Source organism: Corvus kubaryi, unplaced genomic scaffold, assembly GCF_017639235.1.
Source record: "Corvus kubaryi isolate FWS band 111438036 unplaced genomic scaffold, C.kubaryi_AGA036_p1.0 37361, whole genome shotgun sequence".
NCBI lineage: Eukaryota > Metazoa > Chordata > Aves > Passeriformes > Corvidae > Corvus > Corvus kubaryi.
In genome coordinates, this window is record NW_024581118.1 from 207,765 (window position 1) to 217,200 (window position 9,436).

The following is a 9,436-nucleotide window of genomic DNA, read 5'->3' on the forward strand; positions in this document are numbered from 1 at the left end:
GTGGGGTTTTCCCATCTGGATACATCTCGTCTGCCACCTGGGATTTGTGCTCGTCCCTGCCGCTCTAGCCTGCCGTTCTAGCCTGCTGCTCTAGCCTGCCGTTCCAGCCTGCTGTTCCTGAGACCCCGGGATCGGCTGCCCAGGGGTTTGTGAAGCCTTTGTTCCATCCCTTCCCGGGATCCCAGGCCACCGGTGCTGCGTGCTCCCCAAGCTCGCTCCGGAGCGCCCCCTGCAGCCGCGGGGGAACCATCGCACCTGCCCTGCTCACCGGGAGCCGCCAGCGCCCCTGCCGGCTGCGAGCGGAACTGCACCCGAGGGGAAATAGCCTGACAGCCGAGAAGGCTGGGACTGGGTTTGTGTGTGAAGAACTGTTATTCCTATTTCCCACATCTTTGCCTAAAGGCCCTTGATTTCAAAATATAATAACTTAGAGGAAAAAGGGGTTATATCTGCCACTTCAAGGGGGGCTTCTGCCTTCCTTAGCAGACACCTGTCTTTCAAAACCGAGACAAACAGGAAAAAAACCCTAGGACTAAACTAAAACCCCAATGACCAGGTTGCTCCAAGCCCATCCAGCCTGGCCTTGCACACTTCCCAAATTTAGGTGGGCTGAAAAGAACTCTTGGTGATTACTTGGAAGCTTATGATGCTTCCAAGTACTGTGTGGGGAATTACATTTATATTTGTGTAAATTAATTGGAAGGGAGCAACCCTGAGAGTGGTGCTGGCAAAACTCATTAAATCAAATTTACCCGTTGTGCAACCAACTTCGTTGTAAGAAAAAACACAGGTAGTTCAGGAAAATGAGGGAGAAGCTGAATATTTCTGTGGATTTGTAAAGCCCTCAAACAAGGGTATAAAATTAATACAATTGTTGTCTGGTGCTGTCAGCTAAATCAGTAACATTCAATAAGGCAGCCTTCCCTGCTCCTGGGCACACCCAGCGGTATTTCTTAATTTTAACTATAGGAAAATGCAAGGACAAGCATGTATAAAGTTTCCAATACGATATTGGAGCTCTGGGAGTCACACCAAAGCATTACTGGCAATGGTATGTTTATATATTGGTGGCAGTAGTATGATATGTATTACTGCATAAAGATGTTTATGTTCTGGAGCCTTTTTGTTTTCTTAACCTTTGAAGTTAAACAGTTCAGGTGGCAAAAACTTGGCTCCCACAAGCCAGTGGCTGATGGGGAGGTGTGAAATGTGCTTTGAGAATGACTCAAGTCAAAAAGTAGTCCAACAAAAACTATATTCTAGGTTAAAAAAACACTGGGCAGTCACAGTGAGATGCTATTTTAAAGAGCATTCTGTGATTTAAAATAGTATCTAAGTCTCCAATGTTGATTTAATGCTACTTAAAATACCCTTTGCTGACAGGAATCTGAATCTTTGTGAGAAAACAGGAGCAGAAGAGATTGACATTGTCATCCTATAAAGATGTAGGTTCTCCTCTGCAAACTCTCCTGGTGTTTATTTTAAGTTAACTCCATTACAAACAATTACAATTCATTGTTTAATAAATCAACATGCTAAATCTTGATTTTGCTTCTTCATGTGATTTTAAAATAACAGGCTTATATTTGGAGGTAATTTACTGTATCAAAGATGAATGTTGCAGTTGATCTACTTGGATAAATGCTTTTAATACAATAAATATAATGTTTTTAATATAATTAAACACATGATGTAAAAATTTTCCTGAGCTTCAGAATGGAAGAAATTAATAACAATTGCAGAAGCAATAGATTTCCTATTCTTTAAAGATCTGACAAGTAAAAGAATAGGATACAGGGTATAGAATTTCCCATCCCTTCACAATCACTCAATTTTGCTGAACACTTGACTTTGTTCCTCTGATATTTCCATCATCTGAGTGTCAGGGATGAAAATGTGGGTAGTACGCTGAGGTTCCCAGAAAGCAAAATGCAGCTTACAGGTATAAAACCTGTGTTTTTTCTTGCCTACTGAGTTCTTATTTTAATAATAATAATAATTTTTAAATCTCCTTCTTAGGTAGTTTTCTAGTGGAACTTCAAAAAGAAAAAAAATGACACTTTATCAGGAAACAGTCTATTTATAAAGTATTTTATACATTTTCCCATTGTTTATGGTATGCAGTGATAAGTTTAAAAATATCATTTCCTTTCCAAAAATGTTGATTTTCCTCTTTGCTTTGATGATCTGTAAGTAGCTGTGTGGGTGTTTACAGAGAATTTTGCATGCTTCAAACCAGCAGGATAAATTCTCTTATTATTAAAATAATTATGGGTACAGAAGGAAACAGGAATTCATTTCCTCCTAATGAATGAGGTTCCAACACTGCCTTATGGATCAGGATTAATTGTAAATTAAGTGCTTTCTTTTATTTTGCACATGCAGTTTATATCAAAGCCACTGTATGTATTTCCCAGTGACTCTGTTTGTTCTGAACAGCAATTTGACATGGGGGTGGTATTGATGCTAAAAATAAGTTTTCAGTGTTCTTGCAAGCATCTATCTAAGGATGGCTGAGTTAGAAACCTCTGAAAATTGCAGAGCAAATAGCTGTATTTTCAGAAGATTGTGTTAATTCCAAGTAATTTTTTTTTTTTTTTTAATTTTGGTTCTTGGCTACAGAGCCCTCAATGGCTTCTTTTGTCTATTTAGTCTTTGGTGGTGAGGGGCTTTGAGTTCAGAGAATGTCTCTTCTGTCCTCTCAACTGGTAATTGTCTGACCATCAACAGAGCGATGCAGGGAAGGATGTAGTGAGCTGGGGGTACCAAGACTAGAGCTGGGACATGCCGACAGACAGCCAGGGACATGGGTATGTGTCCCAAAAGCAGCCCTGTAGGACAGATTCCTTGAAGCTGCTCACCCTTCACTGTATTCTCCCTGTCATGTGTCAGGGAAGCAGCTCTGCCTAAAGTCCATGTGGGAGCAGAGACAAGTTGTTGAGATTGGTGGGAAGGGACAAGCAGCTGGGGCAGATCAGTGATCTCCAGATCCCAAAATTACATGGTAGTGTTCCCAGCCTCCAGCTGGTCATCTAGGTTTGACTCTTCTGGCATAACAACAAACCAAACTGCAGCTTGCTTGTCAAGACAAACTATTTATTTAGCAGGAGAAACAGGAGCTCTGCTCATTCAAAGTCTGTCATTGAAAAGACTGCCCTTCTCAATCAACTCTCAGAGAAGCACAGGGTGGTTTGAGCTGGAAAAGAACTTTAAAGCCATCTAGTCCAACCCCCCTGCAGTGAGCAGGGACACTGTCCACTAGATCAAGTGCTTCAGAGCCCTGTCCAGACTGACCTTGAATGTCTCCTTGAATGCCTCCTCCATTAGATGGTTGAGCTGACCTTGGATGAGTCCAATGGCTAAGAGAGACCTTAGGCTAAGTGCATGAAGTATACAAGGCATTACAGGCTTTTTATAGGAAAAAGAAAGCTCTAAAAGAAGATGGAGTTTCTCAGAGACTGCTTTTTTCTTTTATTTTTGAAAAGCAAAGGAAAGTTCATGAAAACTAGGCTTAAAGAACATCAGGCTGACAAAGGAGAGCTCTTGTAATGAGGGAGACACTTGAACCAAGGTTGCTCTCAGTAGTCATCATGTATGAAGAAACTAAGGGTTTTACAAATGATAGAACATCACAATTCACTGCTAATGAAATTATAGTCATGGCAAGACAGTGCCAGGAAAAGACAGGCTGAGACCATAAATTATAAAGAACTGACTGGGATGAAAATTTCATCCCTGTTGTTACTCGGCAAAACAAGTTAGCCAGCTTTCTGTTGAAGCAATCTTGGGAATTCTGCTGGAAAGCCAGGAAGTTGTTAAACAGCTTCATTGTGGTCATGCACCCTACATGGTGAGATACCCATGACCACCTCCAATACACACACTACTTTCTGGGATGCATTTTATCAGGCTTGGAAGATAGCTTCACTGAGAATGTTTTGGTGTAGTGTAAACAGCTCCAGCTCATGCAGGCGAAGGATTTGTGTAGCCAAGCAAGTCGGTGAAGAACAGGACTCGGGCATTATCCAAATGGATTTGGGTAAATGAGTCCTGTTCTTTACAAAGAAAACTTAATTGTCACGTTGGAAACGTAAATATTGCTGGAATTTTTTGGTGGCAGAGAATCCACCAGTGGACCCTGTAGTACAAGGATGATGGTGGCTAAATTATCAGAGAATTTAGTGTCTTTATACTATAAATTTAATACCACATAGAAATAAATCTAATCAATTCCCCTGATGCACTTTCATCCATGCAGTGCCGGTATACTGTCTGAGAATGGGAGGGAGAAGGGAAGGGAAAAGAAATGCTGAGGAAAATCTCTTCTCCAAGAGATCCATTGGATGTTTCAAGGCTGAACACACCTATCCATGCCATTCTCCATGGGAAAGGTATGGGACAGGTAAGGGGAGGGCTCAGAGAGGGGAAGGGAGTATAGTTTGGGTTGGCCTGGGTCCTGATGTTACTGCCACAGTCTAATGTAGACTGTAAGATGTGTTTGATTAAATTCCGCACAGGGCTGCATGGCAGAATAAAAGCAGGGAGTAAAGATAAATTATATAAATCTTATCTGCTAGGAATAAAAGGTTATGAATTTAGTTTATATACATTAAAAAGTTAAAAGGGTGGGCTGTGTTTGAATCCATAATAGGAAGATGAAAAGCTGCACAGGCCTTTCATGTTTTATTTTTGTTTTAGCACCTTTTTTCCCAACATTACCAGTATTAAGAAGAGAAAATGAGGCTACATCCCAGACCCACTTGAGAAAAGAGATAAAATAATCCACTTACATCTTTCATTTCTCCAGGGTTTGCAGAAACTTGTAAAGAAGCAGCTTACCTCACATGAACAGATTCAGAGATACATTTTTACTCACCTTTACAGCAACTACCCACAGTTGCTGTACAAGATTTTTTAGGACATTCTGCAAAAGAGTGATGAAGAAAGTAAAACCTAAATAAACCATTTTATGAAACACCTTCTGCTTTCATGGCTAATACTTCTGTTTTTCAGTTCTATTAATGAGATTACAGTAACTTTCTGCTTCCATAAAATCATGATGCGATACGAATATTTAGTAACTAGTATGGTTGTTTGACTTATTCTGTATTTATACTGATTGTGAATACCTCAGGCCATTTACCAAACAATTTCCCATTTCTTTCACACCTGTCCTTGATTGTAGAAGAATTTCTCCTAAGCAGGATGGCTTTCAGCCCTATTTTAATACAAAATTGCGTATCTCATACATTGTGACATCAATCCTACGCTGTGTTAGTCCCCAGTGCACTACTGGAAACTGCAGAGGGTTTTTTTCACATCCACCTGTAAAATCATCTGAATTTTGTCACCCAGTCTTTCTGAATTTTGACTCTTCTGCACTGACTCTTTGGTGGATCTGCTGACTCACTTTCTTTTAAGTCTTTTTGGCTGTTTGGTGGCTGTGGGGTGGATGTCTGCTGCGATTACTGTTGTTTTGATCGTGTCTGCTGAGAAAAGCAGTGGGGCCAGCAGGAAGCCCCTGCATGACAGAGAGCAGGGCAGGAAGCTGCTGGAAACTTCTTATATTGCCCAAACCAGCCAGATTATGACAAGTGACATTTCCTAAGCTTACTTGGGTGGCTCCTCTGCAGGCTGATAACTCTATGAGGCTGATGGTGAGCATGGGGCTTTTCTGTCCTTCATTTTTTAATGTAAACTGACATCTATGTACTGGTAATGAAATGTTGGGGTGTACAACAGTTTTAATTTGGGGATCCTAAAACTATCTATTTACGTTTATTAGCAAAAGCAGAGATTTTTTCTCTGTGGGTGTTAACTTTTATCTGTTTTAATAATTGACACACACGGAGCAACCAAGGTCTGCTATCACAGTCTGAAATTTCTGAGTTTTCCTTAACATTTTCCTTTCCTATATGCACATGTATTGTCCTTGAAGAAATGCTGATGCTAAATCAGTATGGGAAGACTGAAAATTAAAATGAGTGCTGCCCCGTGACTCTTGTGAAAAACATTCTGGACCTCCTAAGCCCCAAATGGGCCAAATATCTTGGTACATAGGTGTGCTAGCACTTGTTTTGAGCTGCTGTAGAAGGACAGAGGCCAACAGTGCTCCTAATGAATTATTTCAACTTGCTTGTGGGCACACACAGCATTGTTGTTGTCATAGGTTATTAAATTTTTTTTTTCCCTAAAAGAGGTCTATTCTAAGAGTGAGACTGCCAGCCTTGGGAGTTCTGGCCTTCTGAGAGCTGACAGAATTTCCTGTAAGAGTTGCTTTTATAAAAGCTGTTTCCTATCAGGTTTTTATGTTGTTTTTCCTTTTTTGCAATTCTTCTCTTTGTTCTTAGTCTCTCCCTACTTGTTCTCAATCATTTAACCCAATCTGTGTATGTCAAAAAAAACTGAAGTAAGAACATACCCATCCCAACAGCAAACTTACAGTAACAATTAACTTACAGTCAATATGTGTGTCTGAGCCCAGCACAGTCATGAAGCTTATCCACAAATACCCTTATTTTACAGCTGGTTAACTGTAGGTGTCCATCCTATCAAATAGCCTGTCCTTCCTTTCAGGGCACTCCTGCCACACAGGATGACTCATTCTGCATCAGGGGAGTTACCAGTTGTAACTATTTACCAATGTATTTTTATTGTTATTCCCCCTGTAAGCATTGCAAAGTCAGAGAAGTTCTCCAGGTTCTGTGCTTTTAAGGCATGGTTATTTTACCCAAGGATACTTTTTTCTGTGTTGGGAAGAAAATGGGTTTAAGGGGAGTATGTGTTAATGCTTTGATAGATTATTTCAGTAGGTAAAAAAGGAAAAGGAAAGCACAAATCATGTCTTCACAGGGATATGAGATTTAATTCTGGTTTCAGTTAAATGAGTGTAGGTTTACTGAATGAAATATAACTGCATCACTTGATTTGTCAGTGTTTTAAATATGTATGTTAAGGTGAAATTGCATTTAGAGTAGGGAGTGGATTTTGATAGCAAATAGTAAATATCAGCAAATATATCTTTGTTAGGATTTATTAGAATCAGTACCATGAAAATGTCAGGGAGGACTTTAAATAAACTGTGGAGCATGGTCCTATATAGGTACTTCAAAATGTTGGAAACTGAATAGTTACAAAACTCAAGTAAATTATTTGGATTAGGTACTAAGACTGTCTTTTAACCCAAGAATGTTGCATGAAGCTGAATTTTTTCCATTATGTATGGATACCTCCCACATATGGACAGATGATCTCATTGCGTCACTGATAGGGATTTGTGGCAACACCCTTTGATCCTGCTTGGAGTCCCTGCCCCCTTCTCACCTCTATACCGATCCTCACCTTCTTCACATCGAGCTGTTCCATGTGCCTTCCTTGCTGCCTGTCCTGCCATGTCCACTCTCAGCTGCAGGCACCAGGGCTGCTGCTGAACCTAAGAAGCTCCAACAGCATGCTGTTTTCAGAGCTTCTGCCCTGATGGCATCAGCTCAGCACTGCTTTCACAACAGATGGCTTGTTTTCAGAAAAGGAGGAAAAGTGGGGGAAGCAGCGGAAATCCAACTTTCCTCTGGAGATGTGTCATCCCAGCCTGAACAATAGTGAGGCAGCGGTGACTCTGTCCTTCTGCTGGCATCCCTTCTGCTGGCGCTGGGGGTGCTTGGAGAACCCTCGGCGCAGACATTCTCACCATGGCCAGCTTAATGCTCTGTGGGGAGGCAAAAAGAGGAATCACCACACTGATGTTTAGTAACAACCACAAATGTAATAACAGCATCTCCCAGCAGCAGGGTAATTTCTGGGCTTGCTGACCAGTATGTGCTGTGCAGACCTTGTGAACAGTCTGGCTCAGGCTCTTAAATGCAAGGACTTCTGTAGGATACATGTGTTTACTTTAAAACAACAATGTGCATTTTTTTTCCCAGAACAGACTGTATTTTTTCAGTTCTTTCAGCCACAGGCTGCATTCAGGCTTTCTCAGGATATAACCAAGTTTACAAAGCCTTTCCTTGACTTCCCTATCAATTTTGTCTTGAGGAGTAGTTTCCTACTGAGAAGGCTTATGGAGGCACTTTCTCCTGTAAAAGGAGTTTTAGAGATTCATAGAATGGTTTGGTTTGGAAGGGACTTTTAAGGGTCATCAAGTCCAACTTCCTGCCATGGGCAGAGACATTTTGGCTTTACAGGATTCCTGGATTTTACACAATCTTTACACAATTCCTCAACCTGAAAAGTCACAGAGAGATCTTAGGATAGCTAAAAGCTGTCATGCAGTCTATGGCCAGGTCTGACGGAGCTGATGCCTCTAAGCAACAGAGAGATCTGGGTTAAGGTAGGGAAATAACCAAAAGTTCATTAGAAATTACAGTAGCTGAGGTGGGTCCCCTCAGATCTGCTTAGGATCATGCCCTTGGATGGCACAAACCATCCAGGTTTGGTATAGCCTAGCTGGCAACCTGCAACCAATTTTCTCGCATTTCTCGAGGAACTATTTTTTTTTTTCCCCTATGAAAAGCCTTTAAATGAAAAAAGGACCTGGTGGTGGTGGTCGACAGCCAGCTGAACATGAGCCAGTGTGTGCCTAGGTGGGCAAGAAGGCTAGTGGCACCTGCAATCAGAAATAGTGTGACCAGCAGAACCAGGGAAGTGATTCTTCTCCTATACCCGGCACTGCTGAGGTACCTTGAGTGCTGTGTCCAGTTCTGGGCCCCTCAATTCAGGAAGGACATTGAGGGGCTGGAGTGTGTCCAAAGAAGGCAACAGAGCTGGGGAAGAGTCTGGAGCATTAGGAGCAGCTGAGGGAGCTGGTGGGGCTCAACCTGGAGAAAAGGAGGCTCAGGGGGGACCTTCTAGCTCTCCTCAACTCCCTGACAGGAGGGGCAGCCGGGGGAATCGGCGTCTTATGCCAGTGAAAAAGTGACAGGACAAGAGGACAAGCTGAGCAGGGGAGGTCTAGGTTGAACGTTAGGAAGAATTTCTTCATAGAAAGGGTGATAAGACAGTGGAAGGGGCTGCCCAGGGAGGTGTTGGAGTCCCCCTCCCTCAAGGCGTCCAAGCAACAACTCGACGTGGCACTCAGGCTTCTGGTCTGGTTGACAAGGCAGGGATCGGTTGCACTCGATGACCCTGGAGGTCTTTTCCAACCTGAATGATTCTGTGATTGTGTGAAAGGGGCAGCTTTGCCGGTTGTGCCAGTGCGGAGGCGCTGATAAGCCCGGCGCTCTGCCGTGGTCACTCCCGTGGCGATTCCTACACTGCCCTGAGGCTAACGGCAAGAAACCTGCCCATCCGCTAGGAGAGGCCCCACAGCTGTCATCGCCGCTTTAAGCCGGCACATTCCGCGAGGCGGGGGCGGCTTCAGCTCCGCTCCGTTGTGGGACTCCGCTCCCGGCCTGCTCCGCGCTCACGCCGCCCTGCCTCGCCCCGCCTCGCCTCGCCT